We start from the raw sequence: 15,434 nt of genomic DNA, 5'->3' as shown, positions 1-15,434 counted from the left end.
AACATGTTACTAAACATTCTAAATCAAAACATGTTACTAGTTTCCTAGTAGTAGAGTGCATGCACAAAGCCCTGGGTTCAATTCTTCAGTACCACTTACACAGAAAAAGCTGGAAGTGGTGCTATGGCTCAAGTGGTAGAGAGCTAGCCTTGACAAACCTCAAGGACAGTGCCCATGCCCTGAGTTCAAGCCCTAGGACTGGCAAATAATATATAATAACAATATATATTAACTAAACAGCAAAGTTAGAAGGGCAATTAGGAATTACCTGACCCAATGTTAACACATAAATGGGGGAAATGAGCTGTGTTGAACTGGTTCTGGAAAACCTGGTCTAAACTAGTTTCTACCTGCCAGCCCATAGCTGGCAGCATACCACATAAGCCAGCAGCAAAGCAAAGTATATTACTTCATTTTCTGCCCGTACTCCTCCTGCTAGGCAATTTCACGCTCCAAAAGTTTATCCCATTTATGAGGCTGTCTGGAAGGGTGGTCTTGGTGCTTGAAAACCATATGTGCTGATTCTGCACATCTCCAATGACTGGAGTATTTCTGAGAACTCAATCTTCCTTTTTAAATTTTAATTAAAAAATATCTTTAAGGGGGCTGGGAGTTTGGCCTAGTGGTAGAGTGCTTGCCTAGCATGCATGAAGACCCGGGTTCGATTCCTCAGTACCACATACATAGAAAAAAGCCAGAAGTGGTGCTGAGGCTCAAGTGGTAGAGCTCTAGCATTGAGAAAGTCCAAGAACAGTGCTCAGGCCCTAAGCTCAAAGCCCAGGACTGGCAAAAATATTATCTTTAAGGCTAAGCACTGGTAGTTCATGCCTGTAAGTCTAGTTACTCAGGAGGCGGAGATCTAAGGATTGTGGATTGAAGCCAGCCTAGATAAGAAAGGCTGTGAGACCCTGATCTCCAATTACCAAAAAGCTGAAAGTGGAGCTTTGGCTCAGGAATAGATCCCAGACCCTGAGTTCAAGGCCCTGAAATGGTAAAAAAAAATTGATCTTTTAAGTCCTGAGAGGTTTCAATTCAACCTATGAATTTAGAATTCAATGCCTCTGGGTCAGTGTAACCCCTCTATCATTCTCTATCATTCCCAACCCAATTCATAACCTCAATTTACCCAGTTCTATTTTCACCTATGTCTATTGAGTATCATGACTGTATTGTCTTAACTTTTCCTCTCCTAATCACCATTCCTCCTCTGAGGCTTCCCTCCTCTGCCCCACACCAGGATAAAACATTCTTCAATGTTCTGGTAAATCTTTAAATGTTTATTTATTTGCCGGTCCTGGGGCTTGAACTTAGGGTCTAAGCTCTGTCCCTTAGCCTCTCTGTGCTTAGGCTAGCATTCTACCACTTGAGCCACAGCGCTGTTTCCAGGTTTTTCTGTTTATGTGATAAGGCATTGAATCAAGAGCTTCACATATGCTAGGCAAGCTCTCTTACCACTAAGCCACATTCCTAGCCCCAGTATTTATTTATTCAATTTTTTGTTTGAGACAGGCTCTCATTATGTAGTCCAATATAGCATTGACTTTGAAATCCTGCCACAAGCCTCCACAGTACAGCGATTATAGTCATGTGTCACCCTTTCCAGTACTATTCTGAGTGTGCGTGTGTGTGTGTGTGTGTGTGTGTGTGTGTGTGTGAGTGTGTATTTACCAAGTACTTGAACTCAGAACTGGAAGCTGTCCAGGAACCTTTTCACTCAAGCTAGCATTCTGCTACTTGAGCCACAGCTCTACTTCTGACTTTTTGGCAGTTTGTTGGAGATAAGAATCTCATAGACTTTTCTTGTGCTTGGGCTGACTTTGAACTGCAATCCTCAGATCTCAGCCTCCTGAATGGCTAGGATTATAGAGGTGAGCCATCAGCAGTCGGCTTTGTTCTGAGAATCTTCATGGTCATGGGCCCTAAAGGTTGTATAGAGAAGGCTAATAATAATGAGATAATGAGATACTGAGATATAAGATAATGACAGTATTTATTCGTAGATATCTATTTTTCATTCCTTCCACAGCAGTCTCAATGGTAACTGCACTAGGATACTAAAATATAAGAGAAATAACCACCATATATAAAAAATATGCTAACTGAAGGTAATTTAATGGAGAGACTATTTAGAATAGAAGCCAGCCCATCTCGACCCTCTGATTAGTATTCTCACAGACTCAATTGAACAAGTCCAAGGGTAACGAAGCCCTTTGATGCAGAAGGCAGAGATCAATCACCAGGGGCCCAGATGAGAGTAAAAAACAGCCCACAGAAATCCTAGAGGAGCAAAGAGAAAGCAACCTGGCCAGCTTGGAAGAGCGCTCCAGTGCTGGAGGCGGGCTTTCACAGTGGAGCTGGCCAATGGGGAAAGTTGTGTCTTCTTTTTTGTTGTTTTTTGTTTTTTTTCCCAAACAGAGGAATGGTGGTGTGCTCTGGAAGCTATAGGAAGTCTGGTATGGTTGTAATTAGGAGACAGAGTGAGAATGGTTACAGAGGATAACAAAGGCTTGGAAGAAAGAATAGGTCTCTTTCATCATGAAGATCTTCTGTTGATTAGAACCTGAAAAGCAATGGAGAGGGAGAAGATGCCAAGAGGAGGTTTGTGCGTGGGGGAAGATTACACAGTATCACAGGGGAACACATAGAGACAGATATAAAGACAGTTTTAACAATCTCAGCCACGGGGTGTTGAATGTAGAGGGAAAGAAGGGGTGGGTGCCAGTGGTTTACACTTGAAATCCTAACTACTCAGGAGCCAGACATCTGAGGATCATGGTTCAAAGCCAGCTCAGAAAGAAAAGTTTGGGAGACTCTTCTCTACAGTTAGCCACCAAAAAGCCAAAAGGGGAGCTGTGGCTCAAGTGGTAGGGCACTAGCCTTGAGCCTTGAGGGACAGTGACAAGATCCTGAGTTCAAGCCATAGAAACACACACACACACACACACACACACATGAAGAGAAGCATTGGGTTAAATTTCCTATTCATCAAAAAATGGGGATTTTAGACCTTCACTGTGACCCAGCCATACCACTTCTAGGCATCTAAGAACACCTGCTCAGCTCTGTTAATCGCTGCAGTATTCACAATAGCCAAGCCATGGAAACAACCCAGATGCCCCACTACACATGAACGGCAACAAAATGTGGTGCTCTCTCTGTCTCTGTCTCTGTCTCTGTCTCTGTCTCTCTCTGTCTCTCTGTCTCTCTGTCTCTCTGTCTGTCTCTCTCTCTCTCTCTCTCTCTCTCTCTCTCTATATATATATATATATATATATATATGAATTATATAGCCACAAGAGAAGATAAAATAATGGCATTCACTGGGAAGTGGATGAAACTAGAACAATTCATGAGGAGTGAGATAAGCCAAGATCAAAGGAACAAAAGGCTAATGGTTGTTATGCCCAACAGAGGGGTCCCCCAATGAAGACCACCGAGATCGAGGAGTCCGAAATGCAACAGCAAGGGTTTATTGCAGGATACCAGCCTGGCTGGGAACTCATCCTCTAGCTCAGAGGAGGGAAGAGTTCCTGGTTACATTTTGCACAGTCCTTTTGAAGGCAAAAACCACAAACTGACTGCTTGAGCAAGCAGAAATGACACTTTTAGGTTCAAACCATAGGTATGTCTTGCACATACAGTTCTCCCTTATGCTTATTCCATTTATAATTTTTATGTAATTATTTAGCAAAAAATCATTTAGCAAGCATTCTTACAGAATTGTTTAGCAAGCATCTTTTACAAGCCATTTTTTTTATAACCTAACGAAAGGACCTTATGAAATACAGAACTGAACACTTACTTGTTGAGAAGTTAATTTTCATTTTTATTAAGTGAGTATCTGAGGGGGACTTAGGGGGATTTCTGGTCCCTCATTCCCCCCTTTTTTTAGGTTTTGCCATTAACAGATCCAATCATGGATCTTGCCTTTCAAGGCGAGTCCTGAAACTCTTCTTGTACATAATGACTTCTTTGATCATAAGTTTACTCATTGCCATCAACAGCTAGGCTCTCCTAATAATGTGTCTCCTGCAGGCTCATCAACTGTGTGAATTCTATCCTGCTTTGAATGAATTGCCTAGCTTTATTGATAATACAGGGCCCAAAGATTAATATTATAATAACAAAAACTAATGCTCCTAATAAAGTAGGTATTAAAGTTGCAAGCCAAGGGGAATATCCAAACCATTTTTCAAACCAGTTTTGTTTTGATTCCTACTCTATTTGTCTTTTTTCTAGCCCTTCTCTAACTTTAGCCATATTATCCTTTACAAGCCCCGAGTGATCTACATAAAAACAACATTCTTCTCCTAATGCAGCACAGAGTCCTCCCTGCTGTACAAATAATAAATCTAATCCCCTTCTATTCTGGAGAACCACCTCTGATAACGATGTTAGGGATTCTTGCAGATGAGAGATAGATTCCTCTATCCTTTTGATATCTTCATCTATAGACATTCTTAAATCATCATAATATCTTTTTGTTGGACTAGGGAGGTTATTCCTGTACCAAGTCCTTCTAAGCTGGCTTCTAACAATAAGCTTAGGGTAATGGCTGTAAAGGGCTCTCTTTTTGTTCTAGGACCATGTTTTAGATTATATTTTTTCCAAGAATTCGTCCAGCTATTAAAGAAATCTGCATCTGAATAACATGTAATAATGGGCATTAATCATACTAGCACACAAGATTCTTTAAGATTTTCTAAAACAGTGGCATGTACACAAGAGGTGAGACCTGTTTTGGAAGAAATCCACCAGGCGTCCTGCAGGGGCAACCAATAGCCAGTTCCTAATGTTCTACCTATGACCTGGTTACATATTTGGGCCATTTCATTTTCTGGATTTCCCACAGACTCCTGATCCTGTTATATGGTTGAAATTGAGTCCCACCTTTGACTTCCATCTGCAAGCATCATTCCTAGTGGTAATGGATACTATATCAGTAACAGCTCATAATAAGGCGGGCATCATCGTAACAAAGCCAGCAAGATTTCCTTAAATTAGGCTTAGTGTAATTTAAAATTATATAAGCTTTTTGCATTACATCCAATAGGATATTTTTATGATCCTTATTATTAGATATATAAATAAGGGAAGGTCTTTGTTCCTTGACTAATATGGGCTTAGTAATAGGTATGAGTTTAATAGTGGGTTCAGTAGTGGGTTTAGTAGTGGGTGGTGGTAATTGGAGTTTAGCTGTAGGATTTTTAGAAAGCTTGAGGATAAATAGGATGTCTGCTTCTCCAGTTGGAATATATCCATTTTTTCCCATATAACATTTATGAAGTTTAAGACCCCATGTTTTGCCTAATCCCCAAGTTTGGTCCAATGCCCCTTTCTCTGTAAATTTTAACTTAACCTGGGGTCCATTCCTAGTCACCTGTATGTAGTCTTCTCCAGTTGTTGTCAGATCTGTAGCATAAGTCTCACATCCCCAGCGGGCACAGTAAAACTCTCGGGGTCCTCCATAGGTTGAATAGCCCGTTGGCTGAGGGCAAATATAAAAAGAACAGAACACGCACGGGGGCGGGGGGGCATTTCCAAGTCCTGAAGTGAACACGGGCTGGGTGTATTTTCCTATTTGACACAGATCAAAGCTTAATTGTGGAAACCAAGAGATTGGGGTCCAACACGAGTAAGGAGAACCTGTTGTCCTTTAGTTATTGGGTTCTCAATTACCCATTCCCAATTAAAAGGGGGATGGGAGTTAACATTAGACCTGCCACAGGGAAGAAACAAGATGAAAATAATTGTAAAACTTAGTCCCATTCTTAGTCCAACTTTTTCTTTAAGCGAATGTGCAATGGCTGAGTCGGGTGTTTGGAGACCTCCCATGTTTCACCACGGTAGTCTTCTTTGAAGGCTTGGCGTGTGAATGATGAATCCAGGTGGTGATTCTGTCTACCTTGAGGGCCGTGGGGGTTGTCAGCAACACGACGTAGGGTCCTTTCCAGTGTGGCTCCAAGTTTTTAGAGCTGTGCCTTCGGATGAGTACCCAATCACCGGGTCTAAATAAATGGGGGTTTGGAATAGAAGCTGAATCATAGAGGGCTTTAAGTTGAGGCCATACATTTTTATGCACAAGCTGCAAATAATCAAGTTTGTTTAAGAGCTTTACATCATCTAACTCAGTTACCAAATCTACTTGTAGGCTTGGAATGATAGGTGGGGGATACCCATACATTATTTCAAAGGGGGTAAAGCCTAATTGATACGGAGAATTTCTTACTCTAAATAAAGCAAAAGGAAGAAGCGTCACCCAGTCTGCGCCAGTCTCCAAGGCTAATTTTGTTAAGGTCTCTTTTAGGGTCGGATTCATCCTTTCCACTTGTCCTGAGCTCTGGGGCCTATAGGCACAATGCAACTTCCAATCTGCCCCCAATGCAGAAGCTATTCCTTGACTTACTTTTGAGACGAAGGCTGGTCCATTATCTGGTCCTATAGTGGATGGGAAGCCATATCTGGGTAGGAGTTCTCCCAGGATCTTTTTGGCTACAACAGTTGCAGTCTCATGCTTCATGGGGTAGGCCTCGACCCATCCTGAAAAAGTATCTACAAAAACTAGCAAATATTTATATCCAAACTTTCCTTGTTTAATTTCTGTAAAGTCTACTTCCCAATACACACCTGGCCTGTCCCCTCAGAGACGGGCTCCTTTTGATTTGTCAGTTGACAAGCCTTACAGTGTTTAACAATGTCTTCAATAAGTTGGTTCCCTTGTCTGATCTTTACCTGGGAGCGTCGAAGTAAATCTTGCATTCTTCGAGTTCCTATGTGAGAAGCTCGGTGGATTTTTTTTAAGGACCTCTTTACTCAGTTCCTGTGGCAATATAAGCTTTCCCTCACAAGTTCTCCACCAATCCTTGTTGCCTTCTCTGTCCGGGGGTTTATGAGCCAAGTCTTCTTGTGAGTACTGAGGCATGGAAGGTAAGACCCGTGGCCCTGGGTCTATTAAAGTCAGTACTCCCGTGTTAGGCTGGAAGGCTGCTTCCTTAGCAGCTCGGTCAGCCAAGTTATTTCCTTTGGTCACTGCATCAGTTCCTTTTTGGTGACCAGGGCAATGCATAATAGCAATCTTTGTGGGCCCCCAAAGGGCCTGAATAAGACTCATAATTTCACATTTGTTTCTGATGGTTTTTCCTTCTGCTGTCAGGAGCCCTCTCTCTTGGTATATAGCCCCATGGACATGCTTGGGCCAGAATCTGCTCACAGTCATGCAGAGGTGCGTCCAAGTCTGGATCTGGTAGTAAAGTGGCTGGATTCAAGGCTGTAGGTACACAAAAACTGATTCGTGAGGGGTTAAGTAATAGAGTCTGGTAATGGACCTTGCGGGCATTGCTCATCCACCGGTCAGGTGGTTGTTTTAGCACTCCTTCTATAGCATGTTGAGTGGCCACAGTTAAATTTTGTCCCAAAGTCAGTTTATCCGCATCCTTTACTAGGAGAGCTACTGCTGCTATTGTTCTTAAGCATGGGGGCCACCCAGCAGCGACAGGATCCAACTTTTTCGATAGGTAAGCTATCGGCCATTTCCAGGGTCCAATTGGCTGAGTGAGCACCCCCTTTGCTATCCCTTTATTCTCTGCCACAAACAACATGAAAGGTTTGTTTACATCAGGTAAGCCCAAGGCAGGGGCTTCTAAGAGGCTCTTTTTGTTTGCCTCAAAAGCCTTCTGCATTTGTTCCGTCCAATTGAACACAGGGGAGCTTTTAGAGGCCTCATAAAGGGGTTTGGCCATTTCAGCGAAGCCTGGTATCCACAGCCGGCAGAAGCCTGCTGTTCCCAAAACCTCCCTGACTTGTCTGGCTGTCGTAGGCATAGGGATTTTTAACACAGTTTCTTTTCTGGCTTCAGAAAGCCATTTCTGTCCTTTCTTTAGTATGTATCCAAGATATTCTACCTTTTTCTGGCATATTTGAGCTTTCTTTGCTGATGCTCGATACCCTAATTGCCCCAGGGTCATCAACAACTTTTCACTTCTCATGATACAATCTGTCTCACTTTCTGCTGCCAATAATAAATCATCTACGTATTGGAGCAAACTCACATCAGGGTTTAGGGCATGATACTCACTCAGATCTTCATGTAGAGCTTCATTGAAGATGGTGGGTGAATTCTTGAATCCCTGGGGTAGTTTAGTCCAAGTTAGCTGCCCACTGACCCCTACTTCAGGGTCATGCCATTCAAAGGCGAAATAAGGTTGGCGTTTAGGAGTAAAGGGAAGGCTACTCCGGGTGGGGCGAGCCGGGCCCTCACCTAAGCCCTGTGAATCTGGGGCCACAGCCGCAGCCGTAGGTTGCGGGGGTGCATAGGGAGGGGGAAAAAGTTCCATCTCACTAGTGCCCCCCTGTAAAATGGGAGCGTGAGTGTGTGCCTTCTTGATCCGGGTGGTCAGAACAGTTGAATTAGAAACCTGCGGAGGTAAAAATGACCTTACCCAGGGGTACGGTCCTCCTTCTTTTTCTACCAACCCCCTCCACGTAATTAGATAGGGAATTTGGTCAGGATGCCCTGGGCGCCAGCGAAAGATGACCTCTTGCACTTTCTGAATGGTTGCTAAATCAAAAGTTCCACCGGTGGGCCACCCGACGTTGAATGTGGGCCACTCGGGGGAGCAGAGAGTGACCCACTTTTTCTTTTTAGTTATGACACTATAGTTGTTAGCAGTCTCCTGCACACCTCGCCAATGGGCAAGGGTCAGATCTAGGGGAGAAGAGGTGTTATTCCCCATTTCGTAAAGAACGAAGAACAGAATTAAACCAAAGACAAACACATCAGCGACAGCAGTCAACCATTTCAGACTAACAAATTTCACGGGACGACCCCGGGGTTGATTTCCAAACGGCGCTTCTTCACGATTGATTGGCAGCTGCCCAATCATGCTCCACTTGGTGAGAGGAGGAATTAGAGAGACTCCCTCCCTCCCTCCCCTCCTTGGGGAGTGCTGTCAAATTGAACAGACACCACCTCGGTGCCCTCAAACGGCTGAGGGTCTGGAAGACCCCTGCCCCAAGTGGGGATCGGGACGTCTCCCGTTCCCTCCAGGATCACTGTCCGGACACGTCTGCCCCAGTGAGAGTCTGCAAATACAAACGCGACCGATGGACTGCAAACGAAAGTAAAAGGATGATGGACGCAAACAGAAAGCAGAGCGATCGGAAGGCAACAAACCTTTCGGACTCTCGGTGGGGTTCCTGGGGGATCCCGGACGAGCCCCCAGATGTTATGCCCAACGGAGGGGTCCCCCAATGAAGACCACCGAGATCGAGGAGTCCGAAATGCAACAGCAAGGGTTTATTGCAGGATACCAGCCTGGCTGGGAACTCACCCTCTAGCTCGGAGGAGGGAAGAGTTCCTGGTTACATTTTGCACAGTCCTTTTGAAGGCAAAAAACCACAAACTGACTGCTTGAGCAAGCAGAAATGACACTTTTAGGTTCAAACCACAGGTATGTCTTGCACATACAGTTCTTCCTTATTCTTATTCCATTTATAGTTTTTTTAATGCAATTATTTAGCAAAAATCATTTAGCAAGCATTCTTACAGAATTGTTTAGCAAGCATCTTTTACAAGCCATTTTTTATAACCTAATGAAAGGGCCTTATGAAATACAAAACTGAACACTTACTTGTTGAGAAGTTAATTTTCACTTAAGGGTTTTATTAAGCGAGTATCTGAGGGGGACTTAGGGGATTTCTGGTCCCTCAATGGTCTCCTTGATATGTGGATATTAGATCCAAACAATACAAGAGCAAGGGCACTATACTCAGGTATTCAAGGTCATTGACACGAACTTGGAGATATAAATATAACTACATAGACATAAAAGTCTATGATGGGATATATAACCTATAGACATAATGTTATATAGATTGCTATGTATCTATGACATACAAACTCTCAGCTTAATTTTAATTTTGTTCTTAAATTTATGTGCCAGCGATTGCATATTGAGATCCCATTCTTCAATACTTGTTAAACTTGACATTTGAAATATCTTAGGGGTCCTTTCATTTAGTGTCATTCGGCCTTAACTATCTAGGTTTTGTTCTATTGTAACTCTCTGCTAGGAGAGCCCAAGGTTTCTACTGATTATAACAAATGAGGGAAACCATTGAGCCTATGTTCCTCTGAGTCTGGTTTACTTCACTTAATATGATTTTTTTCTAAGTCTTTCCATTTCCTTACAAATGGGGCAATGTCATTCTTTCTGACAGCAGCATAGAATTCCATTGTGTATAAATACCACATCTTGTTGATCCACTCATCAACTGAGGGGCATTTGGGTTGGTTCCATAACTTTGCTATGGTAAATCGTGCTGCAATGAACATTGTTGTGCTAGTGGATTTAGTATGTTCTTGTTTCTGGTCGATTGGGTAAATGCCAAGGAGTGGAATTGTTGGTCATAGGGGAACTCTATGTTTAGTCTTTTGAAGAACTGCCATACTACTTTCCATAGTGGTTGAATGAGTTTGCACTCCCACCAGCAGTGTAGTAGTGATCCCTCCTGACCACAACCCCTACAGCATCTGTTGTCATTAGATTTCTTGATCTTGGCCATTCTAAATGGAGTGAGATGGAATCTTAGAGTTGTGATAAAATCTTTTTTTTTTTTTAAATGGGGATTTCCGGTGGGTGTTGGTAGCTTACATCTGTAATTCTAACTACTCAGGCGGTTGAAATCTGAGGACTGTAGTTTGAAGCTAGCCCAGGCAGGGAGGTTGTTCATGAGACTCTTTACCTCCAATTAACCAGGAAACAAAAAGCTGGATGTGAAGCTGTGGCTCAAGTGGTAGAGTACGTTCAGATCCTGAGCTTCTTTTTGCCCAAGGCCTGGCCAAAATAAAGAATAAAAATAAAAATAAAATAAAATAAAAGAAGGGGATTTTCTTTTTTTCTTTTTTTTTATTGTAATTAGTAAAAGGGTTACATGATATTTGCCAGATAGAAGGTGCATTAATTCACATACATTGATACCCTTTCACATGTCTTGGTACCCATTACCCTCCCCCCTACACCCTCCACCCGTCTTGGTTTTCCCCCAAGAAGGGGATTTTAGACTATGAGTTTATGCCTCATACCTGTGATACTCACTTCTCAGGAAGATTTGGGGATCTCAGCTCAAAGCCAATCTGGGTAGAAAAGTGAGACTTATCTCCAATTAACCAGCAAAAGGCTGGAAATGGAGGTATGGTTCAAATAGAACATCACTCTTGAGCAGAGAAAAAAAAAGCCAAGGGAGAGGATGAGGCCCTGAGTTCAAGCCTCAGTATGAAACCAAACCAAAACAAAAAACAGGGGAGGGGTTTGTGCTGGTTGTCTTGACATTAGCTCCGTGCACTTGGGGTGTAAATGATTCACTGGTATAGAGAACAATCCTATAAACAACAGGATCATTAACCTCCCATGTCTACGCATCGGGAGTTGTAGCAATGTCACTTAACTTGTGCCAGTCAAGAAGGAAACCGTCTCAGTTGAGAACTGTTAAGTATAAGGGAAATGGATTCAATTCCAGATACATAGTGTTTTAGGTGCCTGCTAGACATGTAAGTGGAAATTGAAGTCTCCAAACAAGAGTCTGGGCTGGTGACTCACTTGTTGAAATTACAAGTATGTAACCAACCTTACATGAGAGCCCAAAATATAAGCACCATATGAAGATGCTCCTAGATGTTTATGTTACTCGTTGATTTAATGCGAGTACATGTAGGAAAGACCAAAAAAAGAGTGGTGTTGGGGGAGGGGATTGCAGGGTCAGATATCATTGATCTATTGTAAGCTTTAAGGGATAGAGGGAGGTCTGAAATCAGTAAACTTTTTTTTTTCACTTGATGTTACTGAGACTGTAACTCAGGACCTTACAGTTGTTAGGTAGACTCTCCCCCACCTCTCCTTCCCTTGCTCTTTTGCTTTCTCTCCTTCCTTCCCTCCTCTTTCTTCTCTTTCCTCCCTTTTTGCTTTCCTTCCTTTTTTCTTTCTTCCTTTCTGTTTTTCTTCCCTTCCTCCCTCCCTTCCTCCCTCTCTCCCCTCTCCTTTCCTTTTCTTGTCATTATTGGGGCTTGAACTCATGGCCTCATTCGCTTGCTTTTTCACTCATGGCTGGAGCTTTACCATCTAAGCCATGCCTCCAACCCCAGCTTTTTGCTGGTTAACTAGAAATAAGAATTTTGTGCATTTGGTCTGCTCAGATTGGCTTTGAACTTCAGTTCTCAGCTCTTAGCTTCCTGAGGTCTGGGATTAGCATGAGTCATTGGCAACTTTTTATGATAAGCTATTTTTTCAAATATACTCTCAAACTTTTACCTGGGATTAGCCTTAGATTACATTCTGCCTACTTATGTGGCTCTCCTGTGGCTGGAATTACAAGTGCATGCCACCCTACACCCAGCCATCTGATTGAGATGGGGGTCTCATTAACATTTTGCTCTTGCTGGCATCCACCTATGATCCTCATATCTTTGCTTTTTTTTTTTTTTTGTCAGCCCTGGCTTGAGCTCAGGGCCTGAGCACTGCCCTTGGACTTTCTCAAGGCTAGAGCTCTACCACTTGAGCCTCAGCACCATTTCTGGCTTTTTTCTATGTATGAGATACTGAGGAATCAAACCTGGGTCTTCACACATACTAGGCAAGCACTCTACCACTAGGCCAAACTCCTAGCCCCACATCTTTGCCTCTTGATAGTGTTATAGGAACATATCACCATGCTTGGCTTCAATGAACTTTAAAAAAAAAATAAACAGTAAACTTTTATTAAAATAAATAGTAAAATCACATAAATTAAAAAAACAGAGGGGGTTGGAGGGTGGGGGAACCCAGTAGCTAACTTCCAGGGGTGCTCAGTGGAGCTCAGGGGTTTCTACAATGCACCTCCACACTCAAAGTCCTGCTCCCAGTCTTTCATGGGAAGCAAGCTGGGCTGTATCTGCGGGAGCTAAGGTGCCCTCCGCAGGGCAAGGTGGGTCTGGATCTTGTGAGCCTACCCAGATCGCTACTCACAGATCGGAGGGGATCGAGGTCAGCTCTAGTGTGGACTGCCTCTTCAGATGTCCTCACAGGCGGTGGTGATGGACACTTCCTGATGCCCAGCCGCCTCACCATGGTGTCCCTCTGGTGGTATAGACTGTGCAGTAGGGACCAGCAGCCCATCCAGATCCTCCCAACTGGGTCGTGGCCCGTCCTCTCCTGACACAGGAGAAGGAGAGTCTGTCCCCAGGGCCCTGGATGGGAAACCCGCCAGCTGCAGGTGGGCTGTCCCGGGCTGTGGAGCTGCCTGGAGCGCGCCACCCTCTGCGCCCGGCCTCGTTCAGCATCTGCTTCCCCTGGCGCTGGGTCCTCATCGAGCGCCCGGGGCAGATGCACAACCAGACGCAGAACGGCCCTGGCGGGCGGTGGCCCCTCTGCTGCTGCTTCTGGGGGTACGGGACATGTCTCAGTGGAGAGGTTCACACATCCACGTGGGTACGTGGTGGCCGCTGGGGTTGGCTGGGAAGAGTCACAGCAGTGTCTGGATCCCTGCTGTCTCGACGGGAACCGCCAGGTGCCACCTGCAGGTCTCTCCATAGAAAAACGGTGACCAGAAGGTTCTTCTGGGTCCAGGGTGGGGTTGGGGTTTGGGTCGGGGGGGCTGAGAGTAAAAATTAGACAGTAATAGGGAAATATGGCTCTTCCCTTGCTGTCTCTGGATGAGTCTGTGGTTGGAGCTGGCTCTGGAATGTGGCTGCCTGGAGACCTGGGTTCCAAATTCCCTTTGGTCTTCTGTTCAAGGTGAGGGTCCCCTTCCCTAAGCCCCTTCCGCCATCAGGACGCCACAAAGTTCCCCTGCTTGTCATATGATGTTTTCTATTTGCACAGTTGAACCTAGTTTTGCCGATTCACCCCACTATCCCTGAAAAGGCCTGGGGTACATACAGTCAATACCTCAGTTTTCAGGAGACAGAGGGGATTCACACTATTTTAACAATTTTTAATTTTAATAATATTTATGTTGTGTATTATGTAATAATAATTTCAATATTTAATTTTAATAATATATTAAATATCTAGGTCTTTGAATATTGACCTGTGTGCATAAGGTCCCCAAGACTTGGTTGGTGTGACTAGTGCAAAAGAATGAGAGGGAAAATGATCACAAACAAGTAAACAAAAAACAACTTCTTGGGCCAGAGTTTGGCCTAGTGGTAGAGTGCTTGCCTAGCACACACAAAGACCCAGTTTCTATTCTTTGGTACCACACAAGTAGTAAAAGCTGGAAGTGGTGCTGTGGCTCAAGTGGTAGAGCTCTAGCCTTGAGAAAGTCCAAGGACAGTGCTCAAGCCCTGAGTTCAAGCCCCAGGGCTGGCAAAACCAAAACCAAAAACCAACTTCTTCACCTACAGATACATATAGGGAAATGGAAACATGTTTAGAGACTGCATCCCCATAGGAAATTTTGAACCTCATCCTGGTTCATAACTTTCCTTGCCTCTGGTCTAGGCCTGTCTGTTGCTCTACTCTTCTTTTGGGCTTCTTTTGTTAATGTTCAGTTCAAAAGACATGAAATTCTCAGAAGATTTACAACCTTTTATAACATGATATAAACATTAAAAAAATAACATAATGGGGCTGAGATTGTAGCTTAGGGGTAGAGTGCTTGCCTAGCATGCATGAAACCCTGAGTCTGATTCCTCAGTACCACATAAACAGAAAAAGCCAGAAGTGGGGCTGTGTCTCCAGTGGTAGAGTACTAGCCTTGAGCAAAAGACAGGGACAGTGCCCAGGCCTGCAGTTCAAGCCCCAGGACTGGTGATGATGATGATGATGATGATGATGATGATGATGATGATGATGATGCTGATAACAACAACATAATGCTGCAAGATAGGGAGATGACATAGCCAGTGCTAAGAAGTTGTTGTTCTTTCTTCTTCTTGGGTGCTGGTTCTGGGGCTTGAACTCAGGGCCTGAGTGCCTCCCTTTAGCTTTTCCACTCAAGGCTGGCACTGTACCACTTGAGCCACAGTTCCACTTCCAGTTTATTAGCAATTAGACATGAGAGTTTCGTAGACTTTTCCTGTGCAGACTGGCTTCAAACTTCAATCCTCAAATCTCAACCTCCTAGTATCTAGGTTTACAGGCAAGAGCTGCTGTCACCTAATTTCTTCTTATAAAGAAGTTGAGGAAGGAAATTGGAAACAGGGTCCCAGAATGGATCTGGGGAATATTTGAAGAGGAGACTCCAGCACCATAGTACTGATATAACATAGAAGTAGACCTCTTGTAGTTCATACTATAATATTTTGAATTCCTTTTGCCAATTGCTTTTCTCTACAAGGTGTGACAAGTATAACTTCAGTTTATTCTAGAACAAAACACAATATTTGTAAATGTAATTATCCCATAAAGCAACATACTTACTCTTTTTTTTTTTGCCAGTCCTGGGCTTGAGCTCAGGGC

General features: G+C 43.7%; 1 pseudogene; it reads right to left on the bottom strand.

Moving 5' to 3' along the window:
• Window positions 1-6,402: 6,402 nt before the first annotated feature.
• On the bottom strand, window positions 6,403-7,111 carry LOC150046103 (uncharacterized; annotated as a pseudogene).
• Window positions 7,112-15,434: the final 8,323 nt, after the last annotated feature.

Source organism: Megascapheus bottae, chromosome 25 (assembly GCF_031878675.1).
Source record: "Megascapheus bottae isolate mThoBot1 chromosome 25, mThoBot2.hap1, whole genome shotgun sequence".
Lineage (NCBI taxonomy): Eukaryota > Metazoa > Chordata > Mammalia > Rodentia > Geomyidae > Megascapheus > Megascapheus bottae.
Note: the sequence above shows the minus strand (reverse complement) of the source record. Positions and strands in the feature narration are given on the sequence as shown.